This window comes from Camellia sinensis, chromosome 3 (genome assembly GCF_055761805.1).
Source record: "Camellia sinensis isolate YWXY chromosome 3, ASM5576180v1, whole genome shotgun sequence".
In the NCBI taxonomy this organism is placed as follows: domain Eukaryota; kingdom Viridiplantae; phylum Streptophyta; class Magnoliopsida; order Ericales; family Theaceae; genus Camellia; species Camellia sinensis.
Window position 1 is genome coordinate 129338252 of NC_138963.1, and position 18030 is coordinate 129356281.

Here is an 18030-nt window from a genome sequence, read left to right on the forward strand (position 1 = left end):
TTTCAATTCGCTTTAATTTTAATTCTATTTTCTTTTCCTTTCTCTAACTTTCTCTTCTAGCTCTCAAAAAAGAAAGTTTCTCTCTAACTCTCTCCATCCTCCTCCACCCTTCTCTCTTTTGTTATACGAAATAATTAGGTTTGGCAACTAATAGCTTCATTAGCTTAAGTGGCCAAGTTTAACTAAAACTAATCTTGCTTAGCCCCCAAGAAACAAAATTTACTGAGTAATTGTAGCTTAACGATAACAGTTTAACTTAAGCAACTCATTTAATGTTTTCTAAATCACCTAAGTGTTCATTTCGCAAGGCCAAAATGGTGAGCTTGAACTCCCTTCAAATTTAATTCTAATTCCCTTTCCGTTCTCTAACTTTCTCTTCAAGATCTCAAGGAGAAAGTTTCTCTCTAACTCTCTCCGTCCGTCTCCAACTTCTCTCTTTTGTTCTAAGAACTTATTGGATTGGGCAACTAGTCGTTTTATTAGCTTAAGTGGCCAAATTTAACACAAACTAATCTTGCTTATCCTACAAGAAAGAGATTTTGCTGAGTAATTTAGCTTAACGATATTAGTTTAACTTAAGTTACTCATTTAATGTTTTCTAGATCATCTAAGTGTTCAATTCTCAAGTCCAAAAGGATGAATTTTGATTCGCTTTAATTTAAATCCTATTTCCATTCCTTTTTCTCTAACTTTTTCTTCTAGCTCTCAAGAAGAAAGTTTCTTTTTTTCAGGTGGGTAAGTCATAAATTAAAGACAAGATTGACACATTTACAATGGGCATACCCCGGGAAATACAACAAATCTCATACCCCCCCTCCAAAAAAAATAGGAAAACTAATAAATAATAAAAACACTTCCGCATCCGCCGGGCACCCAATAAGAGAAAGCATAAATAAATCCAAAATTGTCGATATATCAATTTTTATCCCCAAGTATCTTCTACCGTCTAAAAAGTAGTAGATGGATACTTGGGAAAGATATATGGACATTTATACGAAACTGGTTGTGTCACGACCGTAACCTGCCCCTATGGGTTAAGGCCATAACCGGCCAGTAATTACGAGATTACCTACGGCCTCAAACCAAATATGACAAAACTCATCAGAGTGAAGGGGCCAAACAGAAGCAATTTTAAAACTTTGTCCATGGAGCTGTGCTTATATGCACATCATAACATTTCATACATACATATGTTAATAACTCACAACAGAAAGTATAGTGACATAAAGTTCTATACAGACAGGATCATCCAAATCTAAGTCAGCCAAAACAAAGCTATATAAAGACGTACACCAAAGTCCTCGCCAACATGACAAAATAACATAAAATGACAGAAGGGCAAAGACGTGTCTCGTGCGTGAGACGCGAGGGCTGACTCTTCAAAACCTTAGTTGTTCCATACAGACTTCACTCAGGCTGGGTTTGGACTTCTCTTGGCTCACCTACAAACACATGAATGAGCGTGAGCGATAGCCCAGTGAATAATATCAAATAACAGAGTTATACAAACGGAAAATAGAACAGCATGCTTCAAACGGCCTTGGGCCCAATTCATATTTCTATTTAACATATATATATACACAATTTAAGTTAAGTGACTGTGGTTCCAAACATACTGGCCTTTGGCCCATTTATCTTCCATTTGTCAAACTGGCCTTTAGCCCATTCAGCTTTCATTCATGCCAAACTGGCCTCTGGCCTATTCATGCATGTCAAACTGGCCTCTGGCCCATTCATTCATGTCAAGCTAGCCTCTGGCCCATGCATGTCAAAGTTTCATTTGTGTCAAAGCGGCCTTTCAAACTTTCACTGTGTCCACCATTCAAATTAATAAACTTTACAAAACTTACACAGAAGCAAGCAATTGGACAATAACGTATTTCAGATATTACTCACAGTGATCGGCTTGTGGATTTGCCCTGGAGCTTGACCCTACATATCACATAACACATATGGGTCACAAATAGTTCAATCCGTTCTTTAATTCACATATTCCTCTTTAGGCTTCATTCTTGTCTTTTTAATTCAATTACAGTGCTCAATGTATGCCTAAGAGTACTTAGAAGTAAAAGGGAACGGAAAATAGAACACAGAATGCATTTTCAAAATTCTAGAAAACAAAGTCCCCGCTCGAGTGTGGACTCTTAAGGCCTACAAAAGTGCTGGTTAAGTCGAATTTACGCTCGAGCGCTCTTTCTGGTGCTCGAGCAAAAGGCCTCTCCACATGGCTCCCCGCTCGAGCGTCAACTTCCCCCGCTCAAGCGGACCCCATGTCTGTAGAAAATACTGGGAGCCTGTTTTTCGCGCTCGAGCGGTGGTTTCCCTGCTCGAGCGAGCACCAAATTTTCTAGGTTTTCCAAAATTTGTTCTTGAGCTTCAACTTGATATTCAAAGGTTCAAAATGCATGTTTTTGGCTCAATCTTCACATATACATATACTAACATGGTATGAATACCAAATTACATCATTATGAAGCTCAATTTCTTGTATTACTTACATGCATGTCCCAAATTAACCCAAATTCATCACCAACACATCAATTCAAACATGCAAAGCTTACACTTTCATGATTTACACTTGCATGTTGTAGATACATATTATTCTCAACTTAACTGGTGAAGAGATGATCAAACACATGGATTTCAAACAAGATTCAACATGTATTACACACTTTATGTCCAAACATGGAAATTTATAGCAATTTCCTACGTGCATGCATCTATTGGCTTCAAATACAACAACATCAACTCAATTTCCTCATAATCAATTTAAGCCATGCTCTTGACCATTATTCAAACTTGAATTCACAAGATTACAAACTAGGATCCATAAATTACTCACCTAGAGGCTTAATTCTCCCAATCTATAGCAAAATCTTGAGTTTAATCTTCAAGAGGTTCAAGTCTTGAACCAAAATTACACAACTCTCCCCTTTCTCTTCTATAGCCGACCCTCTCCCGCTTTCTTAGAGTTCTTTTCAGCCAAATGCGAATTAAAGAGGGAATTTGAGTGAAAGTGGCCCACTATAAACCCCTACTCAACACAATATTTTAATATAAGGTATTTGGGCACTTAATCCATTAATTTAATCAATTTAATCTGATTCAAATCAATTTTCAATCAAATTTTACCACAGGCTCTAAAAATTATGCTAATCACGATGGCGCAATCAATTTCGGGTTCTGTGGCCGATAAGGCCTTCAATTTAAATTCCAAGGCAGATAATCAAACAGATATTCCTATAGTGAACAAATGGAAATTTAAAACTACATATTTTCACATACTGTCACACAAAATCATATCAAACGCATAATCACATTCATAATAAGGACCAATTAGCATAATACTGAACAGGGTTATCACGGTCTTCCCCCCTTTAGGAAGTTTGGTCCTCCAAACTTATCTCACCTTTAGTCGAACACATTTCGGAACACCTTCCGTTCAACGGTTCCAATCCTTTTAATAGCTATTTACCTAGCCTCAAAATCATGCAACACTCTGTTCTCAATCAGTCAAAGACTTACCTTTTCCTTCATACAAGGCTTGTATGGTGTCGCACCGAATTAGAGTGTTAGCCATTGTCGTAAGTAAAGTTTGCCAATGATGGATAGATCTTTCCAACTTCCCTGGAAAACCTAGTGCATATATCTGGAGCATTCCTCCCAAAATCTAAAATGTTCTTTCTAATTATACATCAATTAGCGGATGGAAAGCAGCGCTGAATCCCAATTTAGTTCCCATTGCCTCTTGAAGGCTCGTCAGAATTCAAACGTATTTTAGGATTCTTGTCTAAAACAATAGATACTGGGACCTCATACAGACAAGCAATCTTATCGATGTAAGCAGTGGCTAGTCTACAAGCATCATACGAAAATTTTATAGGGAGGAAACGAGCAAACTTAGTAATTCCATAAACAATAACCTAAACGGGACTCAAACCTTAGGCGTCCGAGGTAGTCCCACAATGAAATTCGTAGTCACATATTTCCATTTCCATTCCGAAATAGAGGGAGGTTGTAGTAGTTCCGCCAATATCTGTTATTCAACTTTGACTCGTTGGCACCGAAAACATTCAGACACAAATTCAACAATTTCCTTCTTCACAATAGGTCACCAACATATCTGTTTCAAATACTAACTAGCCTTAACATAGAAGTTTGATCCATTTCCTTGTCGCAGCAGTTCGATTCATTCCTCAATAATTTCGCAATTCACAACCCAATTCAGTACTTAGTTTAGTGACTTATCACAATTATCCGAGGTTAACCAAAAGTCTTTAGAAACATGAAGTGGAACTAGATACTGATTCCCGAATCAACAAAGGTAGCATCGAAGCAATCAATTTCTAACACAATACACGTGTCCTCAATTCATTCAACAGTTTACGGTTTACAATTCGGTTCAACATTCAATTCCCTGTTCCATCGAGTCTTTCCATATTATTAGATAATCGTCAAAAACATAAGGCAATGCATATACAAATCCCCATGTGTAGACACCCCATTTTTTAATGTTCCCAAGACTTAGACATCACCGTTTGAACACTCGGTGATCATCTATGTTTGTGTTCGTCCGGAGTTCTCGGAGGTCTCGCCCACGCGCCTTGCCTCAAGACCTCTCGACTTGCCTGTTTTGTGTTTGGTTTTGCACCAAACACTTGTTGCTTTGCTTCTGAGGGCAGGGAATGGCTTGTTGGCCATCCCCACACCTCACCGGCCATGCCTTGAGGCCACCGGCCATGCTTTGTTTCCACCGACCATTGGTAATGGCCGGCCGGCACTCTTTATGGTCGGCCGACCATTGTTTTGGTCAATTTGTCATTTTTGGCTGGCCGATTACTATTCATCTACTTTGGGCAGATATTTTATGCCAGCTGTGATAGCTGGCATCCACAATGCACCCCCTCCATACGTGTATGGAGGGATTTCCCTCTTGCTTAGCTTGTTTTGTAAGCTTTGCAAGAGTGAATCTCTATAAAGAGAGGGCTTCTCCTCCCTCCTCAAGGGTTCTAAGAAGTTCCAGAGCTCTGAGTTTAGGGTTAGAGGATTGTGTATCTATTCTATCTCTATATCTCCTTCTCCTTCCATTTTGTGTGGGTTTAAGGTGTTTTGTTCATAGTTTTGCATACAAACACCTAGTGCTACACTTTCCTTTAGCTACCTGAGGTACTACGTAGTTATTTTCAGAGTTCTTGAGTTGATCTAAGCTTGGAGAGGCTGCTGGAGCATTGTTCTTGAAAGAGGTCTTTAAGGGTAAGAACTTTACCCCTTTATTCCTCATTTTTGCATAGGCTTTTAGCCATCCTTGCATCTGTTTTTAAGCTTAGTTTATAACTAATAAAATTTCTAATTTCAAGTGCTTAAAATAGTTTTTTAGGTCTCTTTGAGGTTTGGGGTTATTTACCCCCTCTTAGGCCTTGTTCGGTCTCCTTTTTGTACTATTTTTGGTAAGCTCCGGGACCACCTTGTATTGGTCTTCCCACCACTAAAATCTAGAGGCATTTCAGTGGTGGGGATGATGTTTTGAGGTCCTAAGAAGGAGAGGGCCATCCCCTCTCCTTGTTGTCTTCAAAACTTGTCATTTTAGCCTCATGTGTGAGCACCTTTCTTAAGTTCATGTTGGCCATGTCTTAGTTGGTATTTGTGCTTATTTTGCCATGATATAGCACTGTTTTTAATTGGTTTAGACACACCATGCATGCTTAGCATACTTGTCTTGTAATGCCATGAAATTGCCTTAACATGCTTTGTGCTTTGAGCCTTGTTTTTAGCATGATTTTGGCTTAGCTTTTGTGAAGATTTTATGCATGTTTTGATGTGCTTGAGGTCTGATTTAGGTCATTTGGGTCATCCATGACTTGCTTTGTATAGCTACCATGCAATCTCCCTTGTAGGCCTTGAGTATTGGATCCTCTAGCATGCTCTACTTGCATCATTTCAGTGATTTGGCGCCATTATTCATGTCATTTCAGTCCATATAACATGCTCGTATACTTTCATTTATGGCTCCTTTGATGTTTCCAAAAGGTTTGTGTTTTGTGCTCCATGTTTGGGTCATTGTGCATGCCTTTAGACTTAGGCATTTGGAATGCCATTTAAGTGTGTTTTTGGTCTTGTTTAGACCTGCTTTGGGACTATTTTAGGTCCCCATGGCCCTTTGGGCCTTGCTTCATTTAGCCTTGGTTTGAATCCCGTGGCTAGTTTTCAAGTTTTGGGCTTGGTTGCATGCTTTGCTTGCTTTGTTTAGTTGGTTTGGCACCATCCTTAACATGATTTTCAGAGTTTATCATGCTTACCATTTGTCCACATTTGTTTCCTTTTAAGTGTGCTTAAAAGTCTCTCTTTTATGCTTAAGTGTTGGACCATGTTTGCATGCATGTTTGTATGTAAATTTGACCTTATTTCCATAGCATTTGGCCACTGTTTTGGGCCTAGTAGAGAGCTGCACATCTTGGTGTAAGTCCATCATTCGCATGTGTGGACACCCCATTTTTGACCGTCCTCAAGACTTGGACGTCACCGTTTGAACACTCGGTGATTATCCATGTTTGTTTTCGTTTGGAGTTCCCGGAGGTCTCGGCTCGCGCGCCTTACCTCAGGATCCCCGAACTCAACCGTTTAGTGTCTGGTTTCACACCAAACACTTGTGTTTTGCCTTGGAGGGGCAGGGAATGCCTTGTGAGACATCCCCACACACCACCGGCAGTGGCTAGAGGCCACCGGCTGGTTTTTTGCTGCCATCGGCACTATTTGTTGCCGGTCGGCACATTTTATTGCCGGTCGGCATATTTTGTTGCCGGTCGGCACTCTTTTTTGTCGAAATGACATTTTTGGGCAGCCGACCACTATTCATCTACTTTATGGAGATATTTTGTGCCAGCTGTGATAGCTGGCACCAACTCTGCCTCCCTCCATACACGTGTATGGAGGGATCTCCCTCTAACCAAGCTTGTTGTATAAGCTTTGCAAGAGGGAGTCCTATAAGAGGAAGGCTCTCATCTTTGATCTAGGTTAGAGTTTTGGAAGCAAAAACCAGAGCTTAGAGATATAGATACATCCTATCTCTATATCTCCCTCTCTCTCCTCCTTTGTGTGTGTTTCTTGGCCCAAAAGTGTGTTTTTACCTTACTTTTGCACCAATACACACACTATTACACCTAGCTCCGAGATGGAGGGACTTGGGGGGTTTGATTCTTGAGTTTTTGGACTGATTTTGATCAAAAGAAGAGGGTTAGACCATTTGTTCTTCAAAGGTTCTTCAAGGGTGAGCATCTTGCTTTATTTTTCCCAAACTTGCAATAGTTATTTACCTATCTTGCTTGCTGATTTAGCTTTTGTGCATAACATAAAAAAGGCTTACATTTTCCTGCTTTAGAACTTTCATTAAGGTTGTCTTGTAGTTTGAGTGCAAACTCACCTTGTTAGGCCTTATTTGGCCCCTTTTGTTGCCTCTTTGGTAAGGCTTTGTTTACATCAGTGTTTTGATCCCCTCACTACTAAAAACCAGTGTATTTTTAGTGGTAAAGAAGGTGGTTTGAAGTCTTGCATAGGGGAGGGACACCCCTCTCCCTTCATTGTCTTGTTTCCTTGCTTTTTGGCTTAAAAGGGTAGCATGTGTGCTTGATCATTTTTGGCCTCATTTCAGAAGTTTTTTGGGTGTTTTAGGTCATGTGTGACCTCTGTTTTTGGCCGGATTTATGCCTCTTTACATGCTTAAAGTATTTGCTTTGTATTGCTCGATTTGGCCTAGAAATGCCCCTTGTGCTTAGGCCATGATTCTTGCATATATTGGCATGGTTCCATGAAGGTTTTGATATTATTTTATCATGTTTGAAGTCTGTTGGTTATCAATTTGGTCATGTTTGACATGTTTGTTATGGTTGCTATGCATTTTGACTTGCAAGCTTTGAGTATGTTGACCCCTAGCATGTATAGTTTGGACCATCCTCATGTTTTGGCATCATTTAGGACCCTATTTCAGTGCACAAATCATGCTCATATGTGTGCATTTGTGACCTCTTTTGTGCCTTGAAGGTGTGCCCTCTCATGCCTACACATGAGCCTTAGTGCACACACTCCTTTGGAGTCATTTTAGCTGCCATATTAGGGGGGTTTGGAGTCCTATTTTGTCTGCAAAAACTCTGTTTTTACTTGTCTAAACCATGCCATGATTTGGTCTTGTTGTTGGAAATGAAGTGGCCCTTTTGGTGCCTTAGCCTTGGGTCTATTGGCTTGCATGTTGACATGAGAGTTTGTCCGTCATTTCGGGCACTTTTTGGTGCTGTTTTGAGGTGAATTAAAGCCTGCACCTTTACCACTTTAAGGCCCTCTTGCATGCTTGTCCCATGTCCATTGCTTGATTGCTTCATTAGGCCTTGTAATGTGTTGATCCCCTTGCTCAAATGGTCCATGTTTGCATCATATTTATATCTTGCATGCCTAACATTGTATACTTGCCATATTAGTTGCATGACATTGGACATGTCTTGCATAATTGGTATCATGTTGCATCTTGAGCCATGTTTGCATAACATGCATTGCATTATTTGGTTTGGGGTGTCAAGCCAAATGTGAGGATCAAGGGACATTCATACTTCAAGTGATGTAATGTGCCTTGATTCTTGATCATCGAGGCCTTTGACTCCGATTTGATAAGGCTTCGGTTCTCATTTTGTTTGTTGCATGCATCTTTACATCAAGCGGTAAATTTGATCCCTTGGGCTATCATGCACCATTGATGGCTCGAGGATCGAGGGCCATGCTTCCTTGAGTTCAAAGCATGATAGAAAGCATGACCATGCTTACATATGCCTGAAATCCCATGCCATCCTGTCTGTCCTCTGTTTGCTGTCAAAACTGTCTTCTGCAGGAAGTTTCTGCCGACCGGCAGAATTCAGTGCCGACCGGCAATCTGCTTACAACCGATAGATCCAAAAACGGCCGGTAGGAATTGTGAACCGCCGGCGGTAATTTGCCCTAGCCGGTGGTACTCTACAGCATGCAAGGAACCTGTTCTGGGACTTTGGGAATTTTCAGAGAGGCAGGGCAGTATAAACAGAGGTGGCAGTGATGTGGTACGGGTTTTTCAGGCGAGCCGGGTTTCGAGCATGCATCATTCGCGCATCCCGTGGCAGAGGCTGCGGCCATCCTCTTCTTTCTTTTGCTTTCTTTCTATTAATTAATTAGAAATTCTGTAATAATTTATTTGCTTATCATTTGGACTGTAATATTTATTTGGCCCCTCTGAGTGAGGGCAATGATGTAATAAGTGTGCGTGAGTGTGTGTATGTCTCCCAACCTCACGTCTTTCTTCCCTTTTATTTACCTGCTTATGACGGTAAACTAGGGCATTTTTTAAATTAGCATACCTTATGCTATGCATGCGTGCATTCATGCATTTGTATTACATGCATCAGGCTCGGTACACCACGCTAACTGCATTTGTACTTCAAATTCAAAACTGAATATGTGGTAGTTGATCGCATTTCATATGCCATGTTTAGGTTAGCCGAGCCTGTCTAGATTGCATTTTTGCATGTGATGCATTAGCCATTTTAATATGAACTAGGACATGCACGTTTGCTAACTAGTTTATTGTTTTGGCACGGAGTACGATGTAAGTGTTTATGCTTTAGCATACCACATGCGTGTGAATGATGCCATGATAGTATGCTTACCATGTGGCTAAGTGCTTATATGAGATAAACTGTTTGAATGCCTGTGGGTGAAGGTTGGATTGCCCGAATTAGAAAAACTCGTTGAAATCCGTGTTTTAGCCTACTTGCGAGTAGCAAATTTCAAAACATTTTTCGAAACAAAACGGATATGCAATGCTTGTTTCCAAATTAGGCAACCTAGTCTATACTTGTTTGCTGTGCGCATAACGTAGTAATTCTAGACTAATAATTGGAATAAGAACACAAAGTTTTCAAAAACGGATATCATGATTAGGAGAGGCCGGTCTTTGAACCGGGCGAGAGGGGGTGCTCATAGCTGACCTTCCCCAATCGTACCCTAGCTCCCGAGCCGAGACAACTCCGGTGATGACGGACATGTGGCCATCGGCACCGAGTCAGGGTTTCCTAAATTTCCCCATTTTAAAATATTTAGGTGGCGACTCTGTATCTGGAAAAGCAGTCCATGTTTGGCACTACTTTTTCAAAAATCTGTTTCTCAAAACGATTTGCCAGATTTGGACTCTTTGGTTCAAGATTAGGAACCGCAACAACAAAAGCGCGAGCCCGAACTGTAGTAACGAAGGGCCCCTCGCGGGGCGCGTTTACAGCATGTTGTTGCATGCTTGCCTTGTATGTTGTTACACACTTGGCCTTTGGCATGTTGTTGCATGCTATACATGTTTGTATGTTTAGATGCTTAGCCTATTAACATGTTGTTGCATGTTTAAGTGGTGTTGCATTTGGCATGCATACGCTAAGTCCCCCTCACATGTTGTTGCATGTTGGTCATTAGCATTATTGTTACATGTCTAGCATGCTTGTTTGTTTAGGTTGTATGCCTAGTACACATTGCTTATTTGCATGCTCATATTGCATACTTAGGTTGCATTTTGCATGCATACCTTGCCTCTTGAATCACCATGATAGAGGTTAGGTCCATTATTTGTTTATGTGCATTTCATTTGACATTGAAATGGCACACTTGGCCTCTTTGGCCATCACGCATTGAAGTGCGCGATTGATGGCCCGAGGGTGGAGTACCAAACTCCTTTGAGTCACAAGCATGATAAGGAGTGTGGTGGTGCAGACATTTGCTTTAAAATGCATTGCCATGCCTTGTTTTCCCTCTGCTGCTGTGAAAACAGGATTCTGCAGGAAGATATGGTCGACCAACCATTCTTAGTGCCGGCCGACTAAATATCCTTGGCCGAGAGCCATACCAATGGTCGATGACCAGTTTCCCCCGGCCGGTGGTGTCTCCTCTTGGTCGGTGACCTTCCACAGTGATCAGGAAGTGATTCTAGAGCATCATTGAGACTTGCACAATTTTCAGAAGAGCAGAGCAGGGTAAACAGAGGCAACTTGTGCATGGTGGTGGATTTCCGAACGGAGCCGAGCACGCATGCATTGGACCCTCTTCCCGAGACTGTTTTACTGCTTTATTAGCTTAGTTAATTTGCTTAACTAGTTAAGTGGTCTGTAACTATTTAATTAGCTTGATTAGTTAGTTAAATTTGTATTATTCTTTTGGTCCCTCCGAGAGAAGGCGAATTGTGTAATAAGCGTGCGTGTGTGTGATGTATGTCTTCCAACCCGCACTTCTTTCTCCCTTTTACTTACCTACTTTTGATGGTTAGTATTAGGACATGTTTTCAATTAGCATCCTTATACCATGCATGTGTGCATCCATTCATTCATATTGCATGCACCAGGCTCGGCACATCATATTAATCGCATAGTATTCCAAATCTAACTTGAATACATGTTATCTGTTGTATTTCACATGCAATTCATAGATTAGCTGAGCCTATTCTAGCTGCATTTTGCCTGCGGTGCATTAGCCATCTTAACATGGACTTGGATCATACATTCGATTACTAACATGTTCCTTGTTTTGACTTGGAGTACTAGGTGAGTGTTTATGCTTTAGCATCTCGCATGAGTGTGAATGTTAACATGAAAGCATGCTTACCATGAGGCTATGTGCTTATGTGATTTACTGCCTGAATGCCTGTGGGTGAAGGTTGGGTTGTTTGAATTGGAATAATTCATTGAAATCCGTATTTTAGCCTACTCGCGAGTAGCAAACCTCAAATCATTTCCAAACAACGGATATGCGATGCTTTGTTCCAAATTAGACAATCTAGTCTATAATTTTGTGTTGTGTGCATCACATAGTAAGATTAGCTAATTAATCGGATTAAGAATGCATAATGTTTTCAAAGCTAGATATCATGGTTAGTAGAGGCGAATCTTTGATCGGGCGAGCGGGGGTGCTCATAGCTAACCTTCCCTAATCGTACCCAAGTTCCCAAGCCAAAGCAACTTTGGTGATGACGGACACGTGACTTTAGGCCAACGAGTCAGGGTTTCCTAAATTCCCCTATAAAAAATATCTAGGTGGCGACTTCGTGTCTGGCAAAGCAGTCCATGTTTGACACTTCTTTCTTAAAAATTTGTTTTCCAAAAACGATTTGCCGGATTTGGACTCTTCAGTGATTTATCAGTCTTGCGTTGCACACTGCAAGATCTGATTAAGAACCGTGACTAATTTGAGTCCGAACTGTAGAAGCATGAGGCCCGAGGGCGCGTCTACACCATGATGTCAAGGACAATATCAAATGAGTCAATCACATATTAAGCCCAATTTACACATCCCCAGAGCCCCAATTACAGAACATAATCGCACTAAGCAGTTATTTACACAGAGCGTACTGAATTCACACACTTTCGGATAATTAGGGTTTTTCAAATCTTCTTGATGCTAATAATATCCACATAATACCAAAGGATGACATTCCAGACAAAACAAAGGGATAATCGTCTCGGAATCAAAGCACACCCGTTCACGACCGTCGGTAGCCGACTCGAGATCGATTAAACAAACCCACCCGTACAAAACCATCGGTGGCAAAAGAGATATCTCAACAAAGGTGCTACATAGGCTTAACGTCCCCTAGCATGAAAGGACGCCGCAAGAATGTCATCAAAACAAACATAATACCACTCACCATAACCTGATTTCCCAAAATCCGATAACACTGAAGCAACAACTCTCCCATACAAAACATATTCTGACCAGTCAAGGATAAACATTCAGTACCGCTTATAGTCAAATCAATCTGTTGTCATCGGCTTCCGTAGCGTCAATTAAGCAAAAATGTGACAATGTACAAGCATCGTTCCATAAAACTCCCAATCACTAGATTTGCTCAACCCCGTTCACTTGTAACATGTATCTCTCCAACAACTATAGGTCGGTTCTTCATAGTGTTCATGGTTAGATCGGTCTGTTGATAGCCCACAAAAGGTCTTTCAAATAAGTCAACTACTCCAAGCGGATCCAAGTTTTGGGTCTATCAGTTTTTCTGCCAAGAATAATCTGGCCATTATTTATACACGATTCTTAGTCCCCTTTTTACAAAATCAGATTAGATAGAGGGTCTTATCGATCAATCCAAGCAAAGGTCTTGCCAAATTAAGTCAAACAAAGGCCCCATCAAATTATATCCAATGACCGGGCCAAATCAGACAAAGGTTCTATCGGATCAAATCAGATAAAAATTTTCTCAAATAGGGTACATTTGGTTCTGTAAGGCATACTTCGTTTGCTTAGGTACCTGGTTGATAGTTTCACAACTGTTCTAAGTTCATCAGTCCTCAAAGTCATATCGGAGTCATTCATCACATCCGTTCATATCAAAGTATTTCAAGTCATGTACAATATAACATTGTCCACATAAGTTCAGGTGCAGTTGCATATGCATGCAGTTGTTCATATCAGGAGGTATGTATCATAATCAATATAGCAGTTCTCAAATAAGTCTTAGATGCAAGCACATGGTACACAGTAACACATTAAATAAAGTTCTTCGATTACACATAATATAGGATTTGTCATGCGGAGGTTCCAAATCAGTCACAAAACATAGGTTGACGAGTCAAGCTTAATATAGTCACATAGTCCAGTCAATTTTCAACCAATCGGAATACATGATCTCGCAATTTATAGAGTTCATTATTTGGGGAGCTCAACCCGGTCACACAATCACAGAGTCATAATTCCAATGGTTTAAATGTATATGTACATGTACAGAGTCAATCAATATCCCAATACGTATTTCACAAATTTCCCAAACAGGGTAGATACATACAGTAAATAAGGTATTGATCCTGTAGGTTCGACCAATCTAGATACATATAACAGATATGAAAGGATATGCTGATCCGAATCAAATAATATCCCAAGCAAGGATGTACACACGTACTAGTCCGGAATCAGTCAACATATAGGCATTCGTTTATAAATAGTATAAATACCTGGGATAGCGGTCATAGTATTCTGAGTGCTTTCTGGGACGAGTGCAATTACTCTATCTTGATTAGCAATCCCTACCATTGGTACGAATCCAACTGGGACAGGGGATCTGTTCACGTTTTGTTCATTTCGGAGACAGTTCCTTATCAGATGGTCCATTCCACCACACCCATAACAAGCCCCAGAAATTCGATGACAAACTCCTCGGTGTTTCGTACCACATTCATTACATGTCGGTGTTGCATTCCTTGTAGAGTTTGAAGTGCGGGATGATCTTGTATTTTGCTTTTTAAATAACTTCTTCTTTGAGAAAAAGCCTTGTCTCTTGCTTTTCTATTCAGAAGATCGGTTCATGTTAGCTTTGGTCATCGGCATTCGATCTAGCACCTCAACATATTTTGTGACTTCCAACCCATTCACTTGGTGCTCTTGCACTGCTGGTAGCAAAGGTTCTTGCCGTAGCAGTAACTGATACTGTTGTCTTAAGATCTTTGCCATTTCTTACACTGTTCTTTCTAGTCTATCCAGTCGGGCTGTGGAAGAGTTTGCCAACTCATATGCCCTTACTTTATCCAGAACCTACACAAACTCTTATTAAGCCTTGCCAAATACTGGAAAGCCCAATACAGAAACAAACACAAATACACATGGTACATTCGTACATCGGCACATTGTTATATCCTCATTTTACGTATCATCAAAACACACTTAATCACATACGTAACAGATGATTGCACACTTATCAGATATCGCATGCTGAACATTTACTAAGTAATTATATACTCAAATCATGTTTACACTTCACATAGACACCCATTGGCAGAATTGAATGCACATAGTCAACTTTTCATGATTCATATGTTCATGTATGTGTATTATAACAGAACAAACTTGTTGTACACATTAGTGCAACAATTCATATCTCATATAATCACATGTTCTCAACATTTGATTAAACTTGCATTATGTTTTATACAGAAGATTCACAGGTATGCATATACTAAAGAGCATACATATTCAAACAATTTACAATGCAAGTAGATCACAACTTATAACACATAACTATTCATATCGAAACATTTAAGCATGTTCTCGATGCTTCCAATTTCATACTTATCACATGAATGCATCCTAGATCTTTTCTAGACGCTTATTGCTCTTTTGGACAAGTGTGTGAGTTATTACCTCGTGCTCTGATACCACTCTGTCACGACCGTAACCCGCCCCTATGGGTTAAGGCCATAACCGGCCAGTAATCACGAGATTACCTATGGCCTCAAACCAAATAAGACAAAACTCATCAGAGTGAATGGGCCAAACGGAAGCAATTTTAAAACTTTGTCCATAGAGTCGTGCTTATATGCACATCACAACATTCCATACATACATATGTTAATAACTCACAACAGAAAGTATAGTGACATAAAGTTCTATATAGACAGGATCATCCAAATCTAAGTCAGCCAAAACAAAGCTATATACAGACATACACCAAAGTCCTCGCCAACATGACAAAATAAAATAGAATGGCAGAAGGGTGAAGACGTGTCTTGTGCGTGAGACGCGAGGGCTGACTCTTCAAAACCGTAGTTGTTCCATACAGGCTTCACTGGGGCTGGGTTTGGACTTCTCTTGGCTCACCTACAAACACATGAATGAGCGTGAGCGATAGTGTGGATGCGCCCTGAGGGCTTCATGCTTCCACAGTTTGGACTCATTATGTCATGGTTCTTAATCTGATCTCGCAATATGCAATGCAAGACTGATAAATCACCAAAGAGTCCAAATCCGCTAAATTGTTTTGAAAAACAGATTTTTAAGAAAGAAGTGCCAAACATGGACTGCTTTTCCAGATGCAGAGTCGCCACCTAAATATTTTATTTTGGGGGGATTTAGGAAATCCTGACTCATTGCCTAAGGCCACGTATCCGTCATCACCAAAGTTGCCTCAGCTCAGGAACTTGGGTACGATTGGGGAAGGTCATCTATGAGCACCCCCGCTTGCCCGTTTCGAAGATCGGCCACTACTAAGCATGATATCGAGTTTTGAAAACGAATGTGTTCCTATTCCGGTTAATTAGCCAGAATTTACTATGCACAACACACAAGTATAGACTAGATCGCCTAATTTGGAACAGAGCATCGCATATCTGTTTGTTTGGAAATGGTTTGAAGTTTGCTACTCGCAAGTAGGCTAAAATGCGAATTTGATGAATTGTTCCAATTCAAGTAATCCAACCTCCACCCACAGGCATTCAGGCAGTTATATCACATAAGCACATAGCCTCATGGTAAGCATGCTGTCATGTTAACACTTACACGCATGCAAGATGCTAAAGCATAAATACTCACAGTGTACTCCGAGCCAAAACGAGAACATGTTAGTAATCAAATGTATGATCCAAGTCCATGTTAAGATGGCTAATGCATCGCAGGCAAAATGCAACTAGAATAGGCTCGGCTAATCTAAAGTGGCATATTAGATGCGACAATTCGATACATGTATTCAAGTTGGAATTTAAATACAATGCAGTTAGTATGATGCGCTGAGCTCGGTGCATGCAATACCGATGAATGATGCAAACATGCATAGCATAAGGATGCTAATTGAAATGTGCCCTAGAACTAACCATCGTAAGCGGTTAAGTAAAAGCGAGAAAGAAGTGGAGGTTGGAAGACATGCATCACATACACGCACGCTTATTACACAATTGCGCCCTCTCGGGGGAGGAACCGAAAGAATAATACAAATCAAATAATTAACTAACTAGCGAGCTAACTAATTATTACATAGCACATAACTAATTAAACCAATTAATTGAGCGAAGAAAGAAATAAAGAGGCCTCGGGAAGAGGGATGGATGCGTGCATGCTCGGCACCGCTCAGAAATCTATCGCCATACTCATGCTGCCTTTGTTTACACTGATCTGTACTTCTAAAACCTTCACAAGTCCCAAGGAAGCTTCAGAATCACTCCCTGAGCATTGTGGGATGTCACTGACCAATAGGTGAGGCCACCGGCCATGGGGAACTGGTCATCGACCATTTGTGGCAATATCGGCTAAAAAATAATGGCCGGTCGGCACTGAAGATGGTCGACCGACCATCTCTTCCGGCAGAATCCTGTTTTGCTACAACAGAGGACAGACAGAACATGGCAAGGCATTTTCAAAGCAATGTTTGCACCACCACCCTCCTTATCATGTTTGAGACTCAAAGGAGTATGGTCCTCAACCCTTGGGCCATCAATCACGCATTTCAATGCATGATGGCCCAAGGTGCCAAGTGTGCATTTTAATGTCAAATGAAATACGCACAAAACAAATGAGGGACCCCCAACCTCTATCATGGTTTATCAAGGGGCAAGGAATGTATGCTTAAATCTATGCAACCTAGACATGTAAGCAAGCTAATGCAACATGAACATGCAAACAAACAATGTTGCACAAGGTAATTAGCATATGACAATATGCAAAGATAAGCATGCAAACAAGCATGTGACTTCATTCAATCATATGACAACATGTGAGGCAAACATGTAACATGTTAAGCAATGTAAAACCAAATGAATGCAGGCCAAATGCACTATCGCTTAAGCATGTGTGAACGCGCCCCTGTGGGCTTTATGCTTTTCCACAGTTCGGACTCATTTGTCACGGTTCTGAATCTAATCCTGCAAAGTGCAATGCGAGACCAATAAATCACCAAAGAGTCCAAATCCGGCAAATTGTTTTGAAAAATAGATTTTTAGAAAGAAGTGCCAAACATGGACTGCTTTGCCAGATACAGAGTCACTCCCTAAATATCTTATTTAGGGGAATTTAAGAAACCCTGACTCGTGCCTAAGGCCACGTGTCCGTCATCACCAAAGTTGCCTCGGCTCGGGAACTTGGGTATGATTGGGGAAGGTCAGCTCTGAGCACCCCCGCTCGCCCGATCAAAGATCGGCCTCTACTAACCATGATATCAAGTTTTGAAAACATATGTGCTCTTATTCCGGTTATTAGCCTAGAATTACTATGTGATGCACACAA